The 21,935-nt window shown below is 35.5% G+C and overlaps 1 long non-coding RNA gene across 2 annotated transcripts; it reads right to left on the bottom strand.

Annotated features, from left to right (window-relative positions):
* Nucleotides 1-4,682: 4,682 nt before the first annotated feature.
* On the bottom strand, nt 4,683-18,557 carry LOC147648321 (uncharacterized). Of its 2 annotated transcripts, XR_015281139.1 has the most exons (4): nt 18,459-18,557; nt 16,713-16,847; nt 11,825-11,894; nt 4,683-9,882 (listed from the first exon to the last, which is right to left on the bottom strand). It is a non-coding gene; the product is annotated as an uncharacterized LOC147648321 (long non-coding RNA). The 2 variants fall into 2 exon arrangements; XR_015281138.1 differs by lacking the exon at nt 18,459-18,557 and having other exon boundaries at nt 16,713-17,856.
* Between the last annotated feature and the right edge of the window lie 3,378 nt (nt 18,558-21,935).

Here is a 21,935-nt window from a genome sequence, read left to right as displayed (position 1 = left end):
GATTGAGTGATGTGAAAGCTAAAAGTATTCTCTAGAAAAAATATACTAAAAATGTTTCCATCACCATTTAAGTAAGGTTTTAATGTTCTAAGTCTCTGTGTGTACACTGATATCATGACAGGTGTTTCCTTCATTAAAGAGTTATCTTAGATGCAATACTATTCACAGGTGATTATATTTGAATTACAGTACTGCTTAGTGATGTCTTCCTTTACTACTCGTGTACAAATTGAAAGTATTTCCCATAAAATATTTGCTACAGAACTGACAACCATCTTTTAAGACCACAGTATTGTGCCTGGCAGGTGTAGGTGTTGCGTTATTATGTTTCATTCACCTGGTAATCAGTGACAAATCTCTACTGATTCTAGTAATTAGAGTGAATCTCTGCAGAAGTAACAGGGCACAATTAATTCCTCTGACCTAATCTCATATCGAGTCATATTCTCTAAGCAGTTCTACCAGGATGGCCACCTTCTGCATCACTACATGGCATACAAATTTATCACTTACAGTGCTCTTCTACAGTAACTGGAGACTGGAAAGCATCTGCAAAAATCTTGCTGTAGCTACAAAATACCCAGTGATGATCACAGTTGCAAGTGTGCAGTGTTCTTGTTTAGGGTTTTTGCCTTGAGAAAACTCTAACAGTTCTGTACTTTTGCAAGTCTTAATTTAATTACAACTTGCATAAAAAAGTTCTTTCTGAAGTGTTTATATGATAATCACTCCCTCAAGGTCAATGGCACTATTATTTTTTTTATCTAACTACTTTATATAAAATTGCCTATTTGTTAGTCTATCTCTTTGGGTTTAGATTCCTCTGTATCTGATGTCATGTCCATTTCTTTTATAATTTATTTTTTTAAGTAAATTGCACTCTTTAAACCTTTATTTCTTCTTCCTATATCATGAAATTACACAGAAAGCATATGTGTATTGGTGTATTGTATTTGCTAAAAGTTTAAATTCTAACTGAAGTCTAGAGTACTACTGAAAACCTAAAGGATAAACATCCAGTGAGAACATATTGTCTAATTTAAACATATCTCAGCAGTATTACCAGCTCAAACACAGACAGTGGAATTCATTATACAAAGAGATTCTCATCTTAGTTGAGAAAACTGGCAAACCCAAAACTTACATGGGTGTTCAGGTTAAGTTTTGTGGCTGTCAGGCATTATCATAGAGAAGCAGTGTGATGCAGCTGACAAGTCCATGTGTAAATTTAGTTTCTGTTTCACTGAGTGTTTGAGTTGAAGGAAAATTGTTAATGGAAAAGCAAAATAACTGTTTCAGGAGGATGTAAGCATTGGAAGGCTTTATTTATGGCAGTTGTCGTATAGAAATAGATCACATTTTCAATAAGCTTAAACATTTACATAGCCTATTTCTTTTCCTTTGGATGCCTTTTCTCTCTCAGATTCCTTAGTTCTAATTAAATCATGTTGTTTTTTAAGAGAACTTTGCATTTGTCTATTGCAGTTATTGCTCCTGAAGGAGAAGTAATGCAGTGAGGCCACACAATCTAACTGGTATTGATATCAAAATACAGCCTCTGGCAATCTGAATGGATCAAAAGTACAATTAGCCCAGGGACTCTGATGTGTGCACTTCCATAATTTGCAGCTTGTGGAGAAAAGAAGAAATTAACATCTTCACTTTCTCTTCTGCAAAAGAGATAGCACTTTTATATGCCTGTTTCTCTAGGGATATTGCAGATGGAATATGATAATCTAATTAATTTGCATTGTGTGTTATAGTTTTCTTAAAAACTTTCTATAAAATATCAGTCATCCTCTTCTACAGAAGAACTGTAGCTAATAGTACATTATGGGAATTTTCATATGAACAGTCAACTGAAGCTTCAGGCTTCAAAAAATACTGCTGCAAGATTCAAGTCTATTTGTCATAGCCTTGAGAGCCATGAGCCTTCTCCATGCTTTAAAGTGAAAGAGAGGGGAAAATGCTTTTATCATTAAAAAGTGTATTTGATATCATGTGATCATCTTAGAAAGTGGTGCACAAATATTTTTCCATTAGAAGTTATTTTTTTCTCTAGAGAATCTCTTGTATGACACTTAATCATTACTCATTAATTAATTAATCATTAATGACTAGACAAAAGTGCTGTTTACTGCATTTAAAAGCCTAATTCAGTAACTGTCTTCCAGAGACATTCTATGCCTGTACTTCTTAATGCATGTTTTATATTTAAAGGTATATTGAAGCATTAGAACAGAAATCTTAACATTAACCTCAGTTAAGAACATGGAATGTATTGTAAAATCTTGTGAAGAGACAGAAGGAAAAATTAATATCTGTGCTTGGCAGAAACTTGAAATGACAAAATTATCCCAGGAAAAATGGGGATTTTGGCATCTTTACACATAGATATTAGCTTTGCAAAGCTATGGTTCAAAAAACTCTGTGTCTTTATGTATTAAAGGGAATGCTTATTGAATCAATAATGACAGATTACCATGACATGGAAGTTATCAGAGATTTGGAGCCAATTATTACTATATTTTTCCCTAATACTTTTCTGTAATTTTATGTTGACTTTCTATCTTTGCTTTGATTAAGTCTATTATTTCTGTGAAGTCAAAAACTTTTTATGGTGAGCAAATCCTTTAAGACATTTTAATGGCATATAAGCATGTGAGAGTGCCAAAATGCCTGGATCACACTAGTCTCCTGAGGCTGTTATGAAATACTCAGTCTGAATTAATTTCTCTATTAATTTCTAGTGTCATTCAGTGGGCCATCTCTTTTCCTACACCTGTCAGTAAAACCTCAGCATCTACAGAATGCTGATATATCTGCATCTATAGATGCTTCCAAATTAACAATACTTTATTAAAATTTGATCATTAGTTACTTTAGGTAAGGAAGAAGGCAAGGAATCTTATGTAAAAATTGCTAAAATGTAGTCCATGGACTCAAATATTACTGAAGTCAAGACTGTGGCTTTGTGCATATGCTTATATGCTATTTACATTTCAGACTTTTTCCTGCATTGACTTAAAGACATCTGTCTGGTTTTGTTTGGATATTGATGCCTTGTGAAAGCTTTATCTTGTAATCAATTTGTGACTATTTGTCTGCAGAATATGCAAATTGAGCACTCAAGGAAACAGAATAGTTTTAGGATTACCAAGCCTGAATTTGAGTAAATTTATGTAGCAACACTGAAACTCAGTGCACTAGTAGGCAGGCCAAAGACAAGTGGCTTCCTATATATGAAACTATTGCACATAACTTATGATACATTGTTCTACAGTGTTCTACAATCAATCTTTAATTCACAAGTTTGCTTGTATAGCCAAAGCACAGATGTAAATTATGAACTAGTAAATTTAGTGCATGATGCAGAAGGCTGGAGAAAATATTTTAAAAAACAAATCTACACTTCATGTGTTGCCTTAACTACCATGATTATATCCTTGATGTCAGAGTATCCTTGTATAAAATAATTCTCTCCCTTTTCAGAGGGAGGCTACACTGAATTTATTATGTGGGTCGTTTAGCTAGTACACCTGTAAGTGTATCCTTGTATGAAATGAAAACTGAAGAAAATCTGCTTAGACTTCTTTCTGCAGGGGGTCAGGGAATGCCTCTTGCACCTTAGGCTACTTATATTAACCTGAAAGTAAAATGGTCCAAAAATTCCTGATTCCATTCAAAACTCCATCCTGTAATTTTATAATATTCAACATAATATTCAATAGCTGAAATTAAATCCAGGCTGATCTAGACAGCCTCCTGTCAACATGGATATGAACATAAAGAACGAATGATGCTCTCCAATTCTATAGTAGTCAGATTTGTAGATGGGGATGGAGGCATAATTCACCCTTTCCTTCAGTGTCCTTAGACTCTGGCTAGACCTCAAAATTGTAAAGTGATGATGCCAGTGTTCATTCACATACTGAAACAATAACGTAGAATCCCCCAAAAAACACTGAAACTGTGATTTCTACATTTTAGATGGATTCTTTTTGTATTTGTATTTGTTCAATGGATAGGCAAGGGATCTTCTCAGGTTATTGAAATACAGCCTCAAAAATATAATTTACTATACAATGACATGCTGGCTCAATTACACTGTGCTTTGAAATACAAGTGACAGAAAATTTTCAGAGTAGCATTTAAACTACTATTTCTTTAGCTACCAACATTGCAAAGTCATGACAATTAATTCTAGTTCAAACATCATCATCCACAGCATGGATTTTTGTTGCTGTTACTAAGGTAATATAATTGTTGATGTGTATCCACAGTGGAGTTCAATATGTCTCCCAAGCTTCTGCTCTTAAAATCTTGCAAGAAATAATTTGAATTTGGTTATGTCAGGGAAATAAGCATGACTAAATGCAAAGTATTGCTGTGCTGCCTTGCTTCTTACCCATCTAGAGCCTCCTGTGTGTAATGTTGCATGTAAGAGATTCAAAGTGAAGGCCACATGCAAAGCTGCAGCACACTTGAGATCTGTCCCTTCTGTAGATAACTTTCTTTATGATATCCTTCTCTATACTGCAGTTCTGACGTAATACTCAATATGCTTCTATTTATTTCACTATTATTAATTCTTTTTTCTCAGATGTTTTACTTTCCCTCATACAAGAAAAAGCAACCAAAGAGTATATAAAAATGTTCAAATTATTTAGAAATACAACTAATTGTTCTTTCTATCCTCAAAATCTATTTTAATTTAGCCTTTCTTTTACAGTTCTTTTTTAATATCTTTTAATAGCTTTTTTATAGATGTCATTAACCTGATACCTCACTGAAAAAAGAAGCAAAGTAAAACTGCAAAATGTACAGGTTTTTTTCTTATGCTATGATGATGTAAGATATAAGCTGTACAGTACTAGAAATCTTAGAGCCAATATAAAGATCATTGTCCTGGAGGATCTCCTATGAAACTCTTCCTTAAGTCACAGAATTGAAGTAAATTGTGATTTCCATGCTTTTGTTCTGATAGATGACTTTTCAGTGTCAAGTCAGTCATGCTAGCTATTAAGTTCTCCAGTGTTCCTCAAAATAAACTTTTGATAATATGGACCCTGTGATTTTTTGGTGTGTTTGTTTTGTGTCTTGGGTATGTTTTTTGAATAAGTGACATCACAAATTCTGTCTGTTTTATTCAAAACTTCTTCAAATGCAGGATTTGGCCCTACAACCATTCCCTCTCATCTTGTGCAGTCTTTTTTCATCTAGTGCAGTCTGATATTAGTTTATTCAGTCTGCCTGTCAGGCACAAAGAATGCAAATTTCTGTCAAAAGCTGTTAGAGGCTAACTTGCCAAGTAGGATTACTTGCTGCCTTGATTATGATTTCAGTGGTGTCTACCATATATTTTACTTAAGAGAATTTCCTGGTTCTCATCTTTTAAAAGTAATACTGTATTCAGCTGAGATCCTTTGATGTTGTCAGAAGACCTATGATTTGACAACTTCTTGGTCAAGTGCTCATCCACACACCCAGTGCCCAGTGCTCCCATTTATGTTGTGAACACTTGTGAATTAAACAGCCTGTTACTGCCCGATTGTTTTGCAGTGAATGAGAGCAGAAAGATAGTAAGGTAATTTAAACTCATGGTTATAAATTACTGGTCTCTTGGCAAATGAACAGGAACACATTGCACCTCTGTAAAGAGAAATATGCATAATAATGAGTGCACAGCTATTTAAATTGCTTGGTTATATCTGGACTGAGCTGAATCATTTCAGTTACAGCAGAAAAAACTCAAGCAGATTTTTTTCTTAATAAAATATGGAAAAAGCAAAGAAAATTGTTGAAATTATATCTAGTGACATTCAAAAGCAGTATCAGTGAATATGAATGTCCTTTTGTTAACAAAAAAACCCTCATAGTTGAAGAAAAAAGGAGTTTAAATATTGAAATTTTATATTATGGATTTTGTCTTGTCAAAGATGTCCCTTAATTACAAAATAATGCAAGTTAATCAAAAAGGTTTCAGAATTGGAACGCTTCAAGAAAATGTAAGTTTTTTTCCAAAGAAAATGACCCAGATATTAACATCCCCTGGAAGTGCTGCATCCTTCTAAAGAAAATAGAATAACATCTTACAGTACCCAAGCTTTGAAAGTTTGAAATTACTTGAAAATATTGCTCTGGCAACTTAGTTTGGTTTTACATTTACATGATCTTTACAACAAGTTCCACATTAAAATAATTACATTAATTTTAGATCTCTAAGTTAATAATGCTGCTGTATGTAGCACTTATGTGAAGTAGGTGAAGCTCTTTCTCAAGAACTCAGTGTCTACCTCTACACAAATGTCCTAACTTGTCTATCTTTTCTCTGAATGTTAATGGAAAAGCAGTTTCTGCAATATTAAAATTCTCTTTTGGCCAAAGAGCAGGTTGTCTACTCCCTGCATTTCCTGTCTTTTTGCTATGATGAAAATGCCAAAAAACTGTTTCACCCTGTATTTAAGAAATATGCAAGCATGCAGCCAAAAGGCTATTGCCTAGCAAAAGGCTCTGATATGGCTATGAGTGTACCACTGTGCAGGGAGAAGTCCAGAAGCATCTAATGGATACATTTGCCAATGCAAATCCGTTCAGCTCCACTGTTTCCAAAACTTCCTGTAGATGTATTTGAAGAACAGATGATATCCTGAAATAGTACTTATTCTTTATTAGTCTAGATGAAGCTAGGAAGAAAAAAACATCATGTTCTCTCAAACACTCAACGCAGAAGTGCCTGCTACAGTATGAGAGTATGGCACTTGACCTGTTCCCAAGTTAGTTTGCTGTTTGGGTCAGAAGCATAGAAAATAGGCTCTTATTCATGGTGCCTGGCTCTGACCCCCCAGAGAGCACTGGGTTTAGCATAATATCATGGAGACAGCTTTTAAAGCTAAGTAGAGAAACTGGGAATGTGAGTCTGTAAGTTAGATAGGGATTTCTTAAGTCACTGGGTGAGAAAGTTAGATTTAGGATTTAAGCTGTATTAGAGAATAAGAGACAATATGGAGGATTTAGGGTGTCGTCCCTTTCTTTTTCTTCTTCCTTCGTCATCCTATTCTTCTGTGGGTTTTTGGGTAATAATGAGTGATTAGATAAAGAAATCCACAGTGCAGTACACATTAGATCACTAATAAAAATAACTTACTTGGCATTTGATTATTGGACAAATAGACACATAAAATACCATGGAGAGATTCTTCCTTTTCCATTTTGCACCTTTCTATCTTAGAGTATGCAGCTCCTTGTACTCTGTATATACGTAATATAGATAAGGAAAGAACAAACAACTGAGCCTGAACACGAGAAAACAGTCTTCCTCTCATCAGTCTTGGTCCTGGGAAGAAAGAACCTACCCACCAATGTCGCACCCACCAATGTCGCACCCCAACGGTTTTCCATGGACTGGCCATTCACTATGCCTGGTGTGTATTGGTATAATATGAAATAAAATGGGATTTTAAACACAAATATCCTACTAAGAGATCAACAGCAAGCAGAATGGCCTTGTTCCAGATTATAGTAGTATTTGTGCTTATTGAAAGAGATTAGTACAAGAACTGCCATCCAAAAAGAGAGTGTGTACACAATAGTTACTAAGCTCAGTGGCAGAAAAAACAGTGTCACTCAAGTAGATTTTTTTTGTAGTGGTCAAATGGATGATCAAGACATCAATATTTTTTTATATATTGAAGCCTTGCGACCTCTGACAATTTCAGGCAAAATATTAATGTTAAAATTATTTCTATATCTCAGAAAGGTTAAAAATAAACTTATGCTTTCATATTTGCTGTTACTTTTTATTTTGGTTTTTAATCTTTCCAACCCTACTTAAAGGACTTTCAAAATACTTGGTGTGATAGTTAATTATTTTTCCGGAAATCTCAAGGCTTGCCAACTTGGAGAAGTCAGTGTGTGACAGTTGTACTCTGAATTTGCAGCCTTGGACACTAAAGCTTGAAACAACCTTAATTTGCAGGAAGAATGTGGCTAATAAGAAAGCATGGTGCAATATGAACCTGAAGTTGGGGGCACAACCTGAACATGCTTGTGGAGCTCAATGTAGAACATTGAAAATTCATGCACCATCAATCTCACTGGCAAGTAACAACATTTAGGAGACAGCTGCAGTGGCTGCTAAAGACAGGATTTTATGTTCTTGCTTTCTTATCTTTCCAAATGCTGGTGTACATTAAAATTATCCAATTTTTTTCACTTTTGTCTCAACCTCCTTTTCAGTCATCTCTAAAATTCAAGTCTGTGTATGCTGTTTTGCAAAGACGCTCTAGGTGCTTCTATGTGGACCAAGAACATGGAGCAGCACTGTGGCAATGTACTCTACAAGTCAATCAGCTCTGTTAAAAAGCTGATTGTTTTGACTCTGCCTGAACTAACATGGATTGTGAGATGTATGGTACTATTCTCTGCAACAGATTCATCAGTTCATTACCAGCTTGCCCAGAAGCCTCACATGAGGTGTGTAACAGAGCACAGACATCTTTTAAATGTCTGTCACAGAGCAGATTCTCTAAAATGTTGTAAGAAAATACCGGGAAAGCCCACATTTTTTCTCCCATTAGCTTTTCATTCTGCCTGACAATGTTGAAGTGATGTAAAGAATTTTAACTGTAGTCTTCTTTGTTTTCAAGTTCTTTAGAAAATGAAGTCTTGCTAAAAGGAGCTGTCGCCTTAATTTTGATATTAAATTCAGTAGACACAGATAAAACGTGCTTTTCTGCCAGACTCTCTCTAGTGCCACCTTTTTCAAGAGCTCTTATACAATAACCTGTTTCTCAGTGAGTGGAAGACAATGTTGATTGCCTAATGTCTCCTAAAATGTGCCCGCCTGCAAATCTCTGAAGCTTTTGCATGTAGCTTATTGCTACACTGTGGCAAGAGGTAAAATATCTTCATACTATTTGTCCAGGAACTTCTTCCAAAGTTGGTGCTGACTGGTCCCAAGACATATGTGTTTCTTTCTTGCATTTGCAAATCTGCAACTACAGGATGCTAAGAAGCATCATTCAAATTATGTTGAAGAGAAGTCACACAAATAGCACCAAATAAGAACTGGCAACTTTATCTTATAAGAAACGTTAGATAATTGTGGTTTCTAAAATGTCATTACTTGAAGCAAATAATTATTCCCTCTCACTCCACAGAAAATTTTAGTTAAGAAAGCAGAGAAAGACATGTAAACTTAGCAAAAAATGCAACAAACACTGTTTTTTTATCTCTTCAGAGCCTATGACAACTTATGTTTTTCTGACCTCATACCTTTTATTATAAAAATTTAAAAAGAGATAAAAAATTACTAAGCTAAAGCCTGAGACAGAGAAGCACACTCTCAAATCCAGAAAGAGAGTCATGGGGTCCTTAATTTCTGCCTTTCAGCATTTTATAAAATATTCTGTGTTTAAAATTGTGTATGCCAATATCAATTTTTTTCCCTAGATTTAAGCTTTTGGTTCCAGCTTCTAAATAATGTCTATCTTTTCTTTCTGTATCTGTATTCTTAAATTCTTTTAGAATTTGCATCTTGAACAACAAAACTAGAAGGAAATATTCTACTACTCACATTTTTCCACTTGACACTCCTATAAGAAACAACGCTGACTTTTTCACAGCAATTTAACTATTGCTTTTGACAAAATAAAAGTCTAGAAGGTGCTAACAAGAGTCTTGATTTAAGTTGCTTATTATTAGCCCTTTACCTATACTGGTAAAATATAATGACAAGCTGAAATGAGTTGATCCTAGTTATCACTCAAGTGAATGATGTTGTCCTAAAGTTCCAATATTGTGAGTCTTGGTGCTTTGATGTTGCTTGTAGGAATAATTGACACAGGAATAATCTCTCTTCAGGGGAATATATACTGGCACCTGTATAGATATGAAAATAGAGAAAAAAAATGCTTGTAAATCATATTGAGATCAATATTCTAAATGATAAATACGATGGATATTGCTTTTTTGAAGGATTATGCCATTTGCACACCAAAGACCTTATTCACATCCTCTAAGGCTTCAGTCATTCAATGACTGTTGCACAGATCAGACATTTAATCTTCATAACTTAAAAAAAATATAAGTTTAACTTTTATCTAGGACTTCAGATGTTTTGAAGAAGATCACCTATCTTTCTCAGAAACTTCAAGTCTAGCTTCTGCTGGGACTACATGCAACTGATTTGAAGAATTTTTTGTCATATTTTGCAGAACAAAAGGTGATAACTCTTTTGTACACTGAATGATCATAAAGGGGTGTACCACATTTATAACTTTTTAAGATATAGTTCCTTAGGTTCTTTTGGGCTATCATGTCGCTCTATTAGGAATGGCGAGATGAACGACACAGACTCTCTAGGAGTCGATCAGGAGAATTTCTCCTAGTTTATTACTTCAGGTCTGTTTTAAAGACTGATACGTGAAAAGTACAGAAAAGAAACTCTTATTGGTCAGTAAACTAACACAACACCATAATTGGTCAGTGGGGCTCACCACCCCTCGACCTTCTCTTGCCAGAAAACAAGGAACAGACAAACAGCACCTGCAAGGCTGTTTTCTGTCTCTGAGGATTGTTTTAAATCCTCCTTATGATTTCCCAGGCCACTTTCTCAGGCAAGACTGAGAAAGCTATGCGGCCTGCAATTTCTACAGGCACTGTGCTGCCTGCTTCAGAGTTAGCATCCGTACCATCACACATGAAATCTTGGTTCAAGATCAAGTTGTAAGTTCTGTAACTTTGAAGTTACAGAGTTTTCTTTCTGATTACAAATTCTATCAGTTTTTGGATTAGTTGTGGACCAGTATATGACTTGTCTTCCCATACACCTCCCCCCCAAAAAAATGAACAGGCACGGAATTTTTACATGTGGCACATACATACGCTCATTATGAAAAACAAAGTTTAATATTATTAGGCCTTGAAATGGAATAAGGCTACAATAATATGTATACCCAAATCAGTATATCTTCTCCTTATACAGCTCCTCTTGTCTTTACTCTCATTCTGACACAGAAGTATCAGAATTTGCACTTAAAAACATAGTAAGTACTACCAGGAAAGTAAGGAAAGGACATATACTAGACATATACTCATGTTATCCAGACAATAAATGCTTGACCTACAAGGTTATTTGGGTTCAATTCTTGGAGGAGGAGAAAGTCAGGTGCATTCTCTGGCCAGAGTGTGTGTTCTTTGCCATGAGCTGCCTAGCAGAGAAACTTTTGGCCCACAGAGCTGGATCCAGGAAAAAAAAGAGCCTTTTTTTTAATAAAATCTGTGAAACCCTGGGAGAAGCCAGCCAGGCTTTTGAAAAGTATGAAAAAACTTTCCTGATTACCAGAAATGACTGGACAAAGACTACTCCCATTTAGGAAGGTGGGCCATTTTGAATCAACTCTGAAAGAATAAATCTGCTAGGGAGGGCTAAGGGTGTAGGGGAAGGATTGTGAGTAAATATTTTCCATTTGACCAAGTGGACATGTCTGTTGTCTTTATAAGTGCCGTGTTAAAAATGACCTTTAGACATAAAAACTTTTCAATCTGCTCTGCAAAATTCACTACAGATAACATGAGTTCAACTCTAGGTTTTGGATCATTTAATTATTTTTTTTTTAATGGTATTTTTTTAGCCTATTCACAAAAACACTCCCAAATCTGCATCAGCTGCATGTCCAGTGTGTAGTACTCTAGCTCTTTGAAGCAGGAAAGTCTTTGAGCCAAAAGATATTGTTTTCTGTTTTCATAATTTATTCTTCACTGACAGAAAGTTTCTGAGAATACATCTGGCATTGCATAAGTAATAACGAAATTTTCTTACCTTTCCATAAATTTGTCTGACCTCTTGTTCAAACATGTTCTCTGTGGCTCTGTTGAATGTGAATGTACGTCTGTAAGGAACAAGAGCCTCATTTAAGTGGAATGTCTGCATTTTCATTTGTTTGCAAAGCACCGTGAATAACCTGCTATTATAAATTAATGTACTTTAGTTGGCTGTGGTACAACGGCAGCAATATTCTTCAGTGAACAGTCATGTTCTTAATCTTAAAAGAAGATGTTCTTAAGCATTTTTGGAGGATTTTTAAAAATTATTTTTCCTTATCTTTGTCAAATCCAACAAAATTCAATGTTTAACACTAGTGATTCTCTGAATAAGAGACAAATGTAAATTTACATTGTTTTACTTCTTCTCTTCTTTTCATGTAACAAGAGTTTACAGTGATTCTCCAGATTATAACAGCCTGTTATCTCTACTTACATGCAAAAGCAATCCCACGTGTCCAGGTGAGTGTTTACGTATACACACATAATATGCTCAGAAGTCCCAAAACTGTGGTGCATCTAATTATTATCTGATAACTTCACATCTTGATGGTCCATTAAGAGAGCTTGATGCTATTTTACTCAGTTTCTAGGTAATAATTTCACATTTATTTTAAACAAAGCAGTGAGGGAAATTCAATGTTAATTCTGAAGAAAGAAAGTCAAATGGCATGAATCAGGCAATGTATTGCCCAGTAGAAGTAGGAGCTGTGCTTCCTCAGGCATGGAGAGCCAGGACATATGGCAATCCCAGTGACAGCTGTTTCCTCCCCAACATGCAGTTCTGAGGGTGCAGGAATGGGACTTCTGGGCCAAGGTTGGTAGCAGGTTCCATGGGAAGCTGGCATCATTCACTAAGTCTTGTGAGTGATCACAGGACCCTGAGAAGATGACCTTCTTTTGATTCCCCTGAAATAATGGGACCACCCTAGCAATTAGGTAACGGTGCTGTTCCTGCTCAAAGGAAAATTTTGGATTACAATAGTTTGCCATGTTAATTCTTCTAGCTGGGATATATATACACACAGGTGAGGGGAAAACAAGGAATATATTCAATTTCAGGTTTGTTTTAGTTTTTTTTATTACACACGCAGACATGCAAGCCTCACAGCTGAATTTCTGTTCAGATGGAGAGGACCAGGATTTAGAGGGGTGGATTTAGGTTTTATAGCTATTACATGACACTGTTACCAAAAGAAATTCTTTCACCAAGATAAGAGCACACAAGACATTTTCAGTCAGATGTTGAGCAGTAGTGTTATGACAAAAGAAGACAGAAGAATTTCAAGTGCCCAGGTCCACAATTTAGGTGACCAGTAATCTGGCAAATCACTGAAGTCTTGAGAATATTGGGCAAGGATGCACAGTTATTATAATATTAGTAATACTGGTTCTCCTGCATATAAAGCTTAATGACGGAGTTCAAAGCTCCAGCTTTAGAATTTCCTGTGATGATGTGATTGTAAAACAATATTACCCAGTTTCCACTAACAAAAGTGAATATGTGCCAGGGCTATTGTAGTACAGGAGTAGAACTGCTTAAGTGTTTAGGCAGAGTTATATATCTGTTTAACTACTGCACATTCTCCTGAAAAACTAACTTTATAAGATTTAAAAAAAAAAATCCTGGTTAGCTGTGATAGTACATTTTTCCTCTTCTGTCTTTATTGGAGGATACAACAGCTATTTATATCTGGAAAAATATTTGCCTCAAACTCTGGGTTCAGTTGTCTACATTTTGTTTAGCTTTTTTGACATTTCTGAGAGTAACCCATCTCCAAAGGGTGAATTCAGCACACCACAGAAGCAAGCAATAATAATGGATACGACATGGAAATGATTTAAGATGAAAGGTGCGCTTGAATTTGTAGGAAACTAGAATGACCTAAGAATGAGAATTTGCTCATGCTCTACGGTTAAAAAAGCCCATGGTTACCACTGAAGACAAGATTTGCCAGAAACTGAAGACTTGTTTTTTTCAGGTGTTTATTTACTTTTACTTCTTTAGTCTTTCCTTTTAAAAACAACAAAAAAATCAACTTCAATTTGTCATATACATAAAACATAGAGCTTTATTTTCAAAATATCTTCACTATAGCATGGTGTACAATTTTATGAATGAGGGTGTCATTATTTTGATGTCTAAAATGAGAAATTAACTGTTTTGGAAGCCTGACTGCCACTGTGGTTGATGAGCTCTTCAGCAATTCTTACTCTGTGGGAATAACCTGAGTATTCTCAGCTCAGAAAAAAAAAAAAAAAGAATAATACCTACAGAAAGCATTTATGGTATTGCGCTTACATTTTTTTCCCCCTTTGGTATGTGTTTCCAGAGATCAGGGAGCTCTTCAAATTCCAAGAAGCTGTGTTTCCAAGCACTTTTTTGTATTAGCATATTTCTTAGGGGAAAAAAAAATAAGAAAAAAAATCTCTTACTATTTTCTATGACAAATATACAGATAATCCAAGGCCAGCAGAGGAAAAGATGAGGTTCAAGGCATCTGTTAAAGCCTGGACTGCTTCAGGCATGAGAGTGCACTCTTGCTGGATCAATTAACTGGACTAGCCATGTGAAAATAGTTGGTAGGATGTACACAGATGAATAAGTTCTTTAATTTTTCATACAGCAACAAGCAGAAAAATAGTCATAAGAGACAGCATATACAGTCAAGCTTGGCTACATAGCAGACGTTAAGAAGAACAAAGGTTTCTGCCAAACCAAGCAGAGATGCTACAGAAATGAGCAGATCTGCAGAAACTACTCCATGTTTTGGTCTGCTTCACTTCACCGAAATGATTCATCCTTGAGTTTACTCCTTTCTTTGCACAAGAGCCCATACACCAGAAACACATGGACACACCAATCTTGGACAGGGAAAGATTCATCTACATTGAAGATGACTGGGTCCTTGTCCTCAAAGTCAGCTTTGCCAGGTAAACTGACAGAAGGCACACATATTTCATCAGAAATTTATTTAAACAGTAAGAGTGATTTTGATAAACATGCTTGCATAGAATGCTCCAGATTATTTGGGTGTGTTTTTTGCTTTTTACCTGTTTCCCTTGCTCTTGGAAGAGACAAAACTCTGGTTACCATCTCACACATAAGACTTTTCAAATGTGGTTACAGATCTCTGGTGCTTCAAATGCTAGCTAAATAATCGACAAACACTGAAGGCTTGTTTTCAAAGATTTTTTTTTTTTTTTTCCTGGAGCTTTTTTCTTTTCTAAACATCATCATATTTTGAATGCCCAGCATCTCCGTAAGTCAGGCCATGGGCAATCCTATGCAAGACCTGAAGTGCCAAGAGTAAATTGACTTCCTTAAACTGTCTGCGAAGGCACAGGATTGTATAGTGAGCTAGGACCAACAGGTTTTTGAGAAACTAGGACAGCCTTTAGAGTTTCCTTTGGAGGACTTAATTGGATGTATTGCTGCTTGGCTCAAGGGAGAACACATACATGGAAAGGCATAGCTAATGTCACAGCCTATAAATATCTGATGCAAAAACAAAGCAGGTTTTTTCCTTCCATTAGAAAGCAAAGATAAAAAAATTATATTACTGGCTTTCAGTGATTTGCAATACTCATTTTATCTGAAAGATGCTGACACCCATACATGCTTCTCTGATTCATCTTCTGAATAGGAGATATTCACTCACAAAGATAAGTTCTGAGCAACTAGTTACACTGGTAATGCATGTAAGAACACCATGACAGTGCTATTTTGAGGGCAACTTTTCAACAATGTTTACAGGGACTATAAGTGTATAGTTATAATTATATATATATTATTATAATTATTATATAATTATAGTTATAATTATATAACTTATATTATCAGCACATGATATTTATTTCTATGATTCTGTGTCTTGCAGATAGAAAAGCACTTTAATCCTAAGAATTTCAGAATTTCAAGAGTGGTATAATACTTGGCATTTTCTTCATTCTTATCTAGAACCATAGTTCTCAAAAAAAAAAAAAAAAAAAAAAAGAGAAAACAAGTATATATAAAGAAAAGAAGCTTGCCCTGAAAGCAGCAGAAAGAAGGCTGTTTCATGGGAGTCTGGGGAATTTTTCATTGTATGATAGAAAATTGGTGACATAGCTGATCAACAGGCAAAAAATGACCCCATATGATACTGCAATGGTTTGAGTGTTAGATTGTGTCTAGATATCTGAGCCATCACTTGAAGGACTGACATGGAACTGTTCTGAGCCTGTGTTACTTGGTTGTAAAGGTGACCCTGTCATTAGCTTGTCCCAGACTGAGGAAAGACATTTGGAGTTCAGCCACATCCCTATATCTAGATCCAGCTGTTTGAATTTTAACTAAAGCAAATATAAACCAAATACAAGTTCAGTGGCTGTCTGAGGAGGTGAAAACCATAGCCTTAAGATTTTTACATTTGAAACTGAACATTGAAATTCATATTATTTAATTTAATGTAAACCAGATTTGCAAATCAATTTCACCCTACTGCTGTAGTTGCATCAAGAGGGAAGCATAAGATTTATACAGCATTTGTGCTACACATTTAAATACTCAAAGCTTTTATTTGTATGCTATGTGTATAGACATAAATATTTAAAGAGTAAAAACTTTTTAACTATTAAAGAAAAAAACAATACATAAGCCAAATTTAACCCAAAGAAAAATGAGATTTAAGTTCACATAAGTATAAAAACTTACACAAAATACTGGTATGCTTATTAAATGTTTGGTGGTATATTTTCAGATATATTATTTTGAGGGAATGTATCATGCACTCTGCTATTAATATCAGCCTGGAAGGTTGTACATTCTACTTGAATACAGCTTTATGTTGTGCTTACAAGAATTTCTGTAAATAGTAGAATTTCTTAATAGGAGAGATTCTTACCTGCTACAAATTAAAAAATACTGTCTGCTTCTTTGGAACTCTGCTGTGGCTCACTCACAATGCAATGAAATGACTGTTCACACTTCCTCTCCTCCTACTTCAAACCATGAATAAAAACGGGTTTTTGAGTGGGTCCTGATACAAGAAGGATGCACAAAAATCAGTTTGTCTGTAAGTCTTCCCAGGGAGGGCAACACTAGCTTTCAAACTGTACTAATTCCTGAAATTTAGGTATTCTCCTGGAGACATATGGCTTAGATGAAACCTTACTGTTAACTGAATAGGACTTGCAACCTAATGTTGACCCAAAGGAAGATAAACAGAGGAATGTCCCACAGGCACAGGATCAGAGATGAGACCTGCAGGGTTGGTGGTGAAAGCTGATTATGATGATGAAAATTTCTTGCAGCGGCGCCACTTCCTGAGGCTATGAGGTCTCACAAAAAGTTGAAAACCTAGACAATGAGAAAGAAAAAGGACTAGGATTCTTTGAAAGGTAAAGAGACTCCAGCACCAATAGAAATGCAAAGCTGGAGCCAGGGCTCTCCACTTGGACCACTATGATGTTGTCAGCACTCCCCAGTGACAACCAGAGTTAATTCTGGTGTCATATTCTAGAAAAGCAAATGAGTTGAGCCTACAGAAAGCTGAGAATGCAAGTCATGTGAAGTGATAGCCCAAGAAAAAGGGCCAAACTGTCCCATTCATTGTCCTGAGAAAAAGCATTATCTGTAACCAGTAAGAGAGAGCAGGGCATAAGGAGCAGGGAAATTGAGAAACACTACACTCATGCCTACAGTGGTGGAGATAACTGCCTCCACACAAAGAATGTTCAGTTGCCATTGGAAGTGCTTTCCAGTCCTTTCAGGCATGTACTACACTTCCCTGAATGTTGCAATAAATCGGAAATATTGTACACAAGTTCTACAGTATTTTCTGTTAGAAATCCTGCAGTGTATATCTAGAGAAAAAAAATTAATAATGTAAAAAATTAAAAGGTACAAATATTGGACTGAGGACTTTTTATGCACTCAGTAATGCTATGGCATCACTATTTGCAAACTCATTAAATTTTTATTTTTGAAAACCCTATTATGATAGGTAACTGAAGAAAGATGCTTTGGATTATTAGCCTTTTAAACAGGCATGTGTCCAAACTGTATTCCTGGAAAAAAGCTGAACTCTTGAGAAAAATATTAACTAAGACGTCATATTATTTGACACTCTCCATCTGTTAACTTTATACAACTGTGATATTCCACAAATGGTATTTACACAAGACATTTGAGGAATTTAATCCAAGCCTAGTCTAAATAAGCCTTATTAAATATGATGTCCAAAATGAAACAGATTGACCACATAGATACAGTAGTAGTTTGGATATATTTGGCCAGGTGGAGTTTATTTGAGTGTGATCACTAGAGTAATGGGGAGGAGGGGCTCATTCATCCCCAGATACTAATTGCTGATCACAAACCAAACAAGTTACCTGAGTAGTGATCGTGTTGTGTTCCAGATCTTGAATCTCAAGATTCTGCATATTACATTGTTGGATTTATGTTTGGCTTTTTGTTCTTTTAAAGCAAATTCTTTTTTGACAGTTTTATAAAGACAGTTTACCTAGAAATCTCTCAGTTCTATATAAGGAATCCATTCCTGAATGCTTTTTGGTTTATATTTTTATTTAAATTTTAGTTTTCAGTCTGTATGTAATGAAACTCTAAGTCTTACAGGTCTGATACTTACTCACAGTATTCTTTCATGTGCCTTTAGCATGAAGTTCACCCCTGCAGACAGAGTCAGCAAGCGTTTTATATCATCCTTCCATGAATTTTATGCATTTCTCTGCAAAGTTTCCATTTCAAAGATGCAAAACAGAAAGCATTAACAGATATGTTAAACTTGGAATTCTTTTTTGGAACAAAATGAAACCATCTAGCACTGAAAAGTATAAGAATTGTTTTGCAAACTGTGTTGCTTGTGTAAGTCTATAATTACTCTGTTAACATGATGTGTTTATAAGTCAGTTGCAGCATAAGCACATCATTTTGTCTGTGTGGAAATCCGCCAACTGAAATACAGACTACGGTTGGCAGCAAAACTACTGCACTCTAAAGACAGAAATTTGTCAGTTTAAACAGGTGCTGTAGCCTGTGACCTTGATATCTAATTTATACTCTGTCAGGTATATTAGATTTCATGGGTAAAGTGTGTATATAGACCAGCTGGCTTCTTATGGCACCTTAAATGAGCTCCAGCTCTTAAAAGGCAAGTATTTTGCTCTTAAACACCAACAAACAAAATTGTACTTGTTGTCTCTATTATCTTTTTGAATGTGTGATCCCCTTTTTTATTTCTGAGGAGATGGAAAGAGGACATTTCTGGAAAGCCTTGATTATAGAGACACTTTCCACTTAGGGATACACTACAGTTGCCACATGAGTGCACAGCAACCTTCATGTTCCTTTGTACTTCAGATTGAAATCACATGTGATTATCACTATTACTTTTCTCTCATCTGGATTCCTGAGAAGAGGTTCATTTAACTCAACTCTGTCCTGGTATTTTGGGATTATAGGCTAATAGTCATACAGACAGAAAAGCTGCCAAACTGCCTAACTATTTCCATGACGCTAGATTCCTAACTAACCTGGTTGAACTTTTTAAATCTAGTTAGTTTTTCTGAGCAGAGAGTGGTATCAGTAACCTCTAACTTAGAAACAGTAGACTTAGATGCTGCCATGACTGGGAATGAGATGCTGGACAGAACAAACCTCCCATGCTGTTTTTTACTCCTCCAAGCAGTTCATAGATAATAAGTGAAATACTGAGACATCAATCCAGGCAATTTTTACTAAATAGTTAGAATATAGCAAAGAATCAAGCAAGCAAAATCCTCGAGTTCCTCCTCTAGGAATTTTAAACCTAGATGTGGAGTGTAGACATAGAGAAGTAATGGAAAAGGAACATTTTCCTGTCGACAAAGGACCAAGTATCTTGCCTGTGAAAACACTCATTCGCTGCTCTCCTTTCCTCACAGATTTTTAATCCTATAAGGAATAAAAAAAATAAAATAAAATAAAAAAATAAAAGCAAGAGAAAGATTTATATTTTTTTTTCCTAAACATATTTAATCATCTTACACCAAATACATAAATGATAGTTTTCTGGAGATTTTATCTGTGGTCATGTTCCACACTGATTCCAGAACTGTTGAAAAAACTGCATACCGCAAGTTATACATGACTGTATTTCCTTTTATACTAGAAATAATGTATAGAAGAAAATTGCAGTTTCTGATAAAAAAAGACATTCAGCAGTGAGACGCCAATGGTTTGTCATTTGATCTAACCTTCACAGTACAGTTACTTTGTTTTTCATGACTCAGTTGCTGTTTAAGTCATAATGGCTAGCTAAAAGCTATTTAAGTGGGAGAGAAAAGCCGACCATTAAAATAGCATTTTGAGGAATAAACTGGGAGAGTGGCTGATGACCTGTGTCAGAATCTGCTGTGTGGAAAGAATCTTTCACGACAAAAGAAGTGCGGATATTTATTGAATATTAATTTGCTCTGTGCCTAACCAGCTAAGCAAAACTAGCTGGGACTTTTTATGGTTCCTTTGATTGAAAAAATTAAAGATTAATTATGCCTTTTCTTGAAATGTCCCATAATCAATAGATGAGGGACATGATCTATTATATCTAATACCACATGATCTATCCACCATACAATTATAGGGTTCATACTATATGAAGGAAAAAATCTAGGGTGTTGTGATTGTTTATGCTGAGAGCTGGACTTACACAACAGTTTTTCAGTCCTTCTCTCATTTAGGATCTGTCACTCAAGCAAGGAACTGACAAAATTATTTCTGCTCTTACAGTCTTTGCCAAATTATATGGTATTTGTGGGTAGGCAGGTGACTGTTCCCTAGACTTATCCCATGCCTGCACCTTTTTTCCATAGGATTAATGATCTTTTTTAATACATAACTAGCTCTTTCCAAGTGCTTAACATTACTAGAGATATCAAGGAAAAATCATTCCACATCTGACTTGAACTGATGAAAAGCACACTGTTTGTACCAGTTTAAGTGGGAACCTCAATGTTTTTTTCTCACCAGAACTGAAAAAATCTTTCACATGTGAACAGTCTTAGGGACCTTCTTCTGTGCAGCACCTCAACAGAATCAATCTTCACAACAAAATTTTGTGAAAGTCAGCCTTCAAGAACAGAAACATTCACTCTCAAATTTAGTGTGAACTTTGCAGACCCCACTATTTAAGAAGTATGCCAGCATGACCTCAACGAGTCAGCACAAATTAGTTAACAAAGCAGTGAAATATTTGTAAAAACATGCTACTGCCTAGGGGCTACTTCCTACTGCCTCTTCTTTATTTGACTGCCTGTCTCCAGAACCAACCCACATGCCACTCCTTCTTATTGCAATGCACTATAGTCCTACTTCTCTGACAGGGTATGGTGAAGTACAGACTGTAGATCCTAGAGGTATATAAACTCTGCAACTCTACCATAGCTATAGTAATAAACTGCTCCTGCTCTGACCTCAACTAAATTGAATTCCCATTATTTCTGTGTCCCTAGGATGATAGAAAATTCTCTCTTTGAAACTTAAAATCAATCCATATTTTATAAATGCCATGTTTTACCATTTTCCTCAGGCATGAACATTTAGCCTGAAGACTATGCACCTTAAGACTTCAATAAGTTTCTTATAATGATGTTAGTTTTGTAAGAATAAATTAATGGATGTAAGGATCTGAATGAAAGATGTAAAATATCAACTTACCCGTCTTCAGTTCCCAAAGAGTTATGTCATCAGTCAAAACAATTCCAGTTTAAGAATACCCAAGTTTTTGACAGGAAATATGGATACTGTTTTACTTGTCTCTTACAGGAATTGTGCGATGGAAAACTGTGACACTTCAATTCTGTAATATTTTACTTCTTGTGCTCAGCTTACTATAACTAGCAATTTATTTAAAAGAAAAGGAAGACACTTTCCACTGTCATAGTCTCATCAGTCTTCCCTGTTTACTGACAGTTAAATTTTGGACAGTTAAGGATAGTTAAAGGTTGCAGTTCTGCTGCTTTCCTTTCCTCTAACTTTTCTATTTTTAGTAAGAGAGAGTAGGCTAAATCTATCACAGTGTTTGTGAAACAGTCACACAGCCCAATGGGAATTACATACATCCAGATAA

Source organism: Cyanistes caeruleus, chromosome Z (assembly GCF_971803275.1).
Source record: "Cyanistes caeruleus chromosome Z, bCyaCae1.hap1.1, whole genome shotgun sequence".
NCBI lineage: Eukaryota > Metazoa > Chordata > Aves > Passeriformes > Paridae > Cyanistes > Cyanistes caeruleus.
This window is presented reverse-complemented; position numbering and strand designations above follow the sequence as displayed.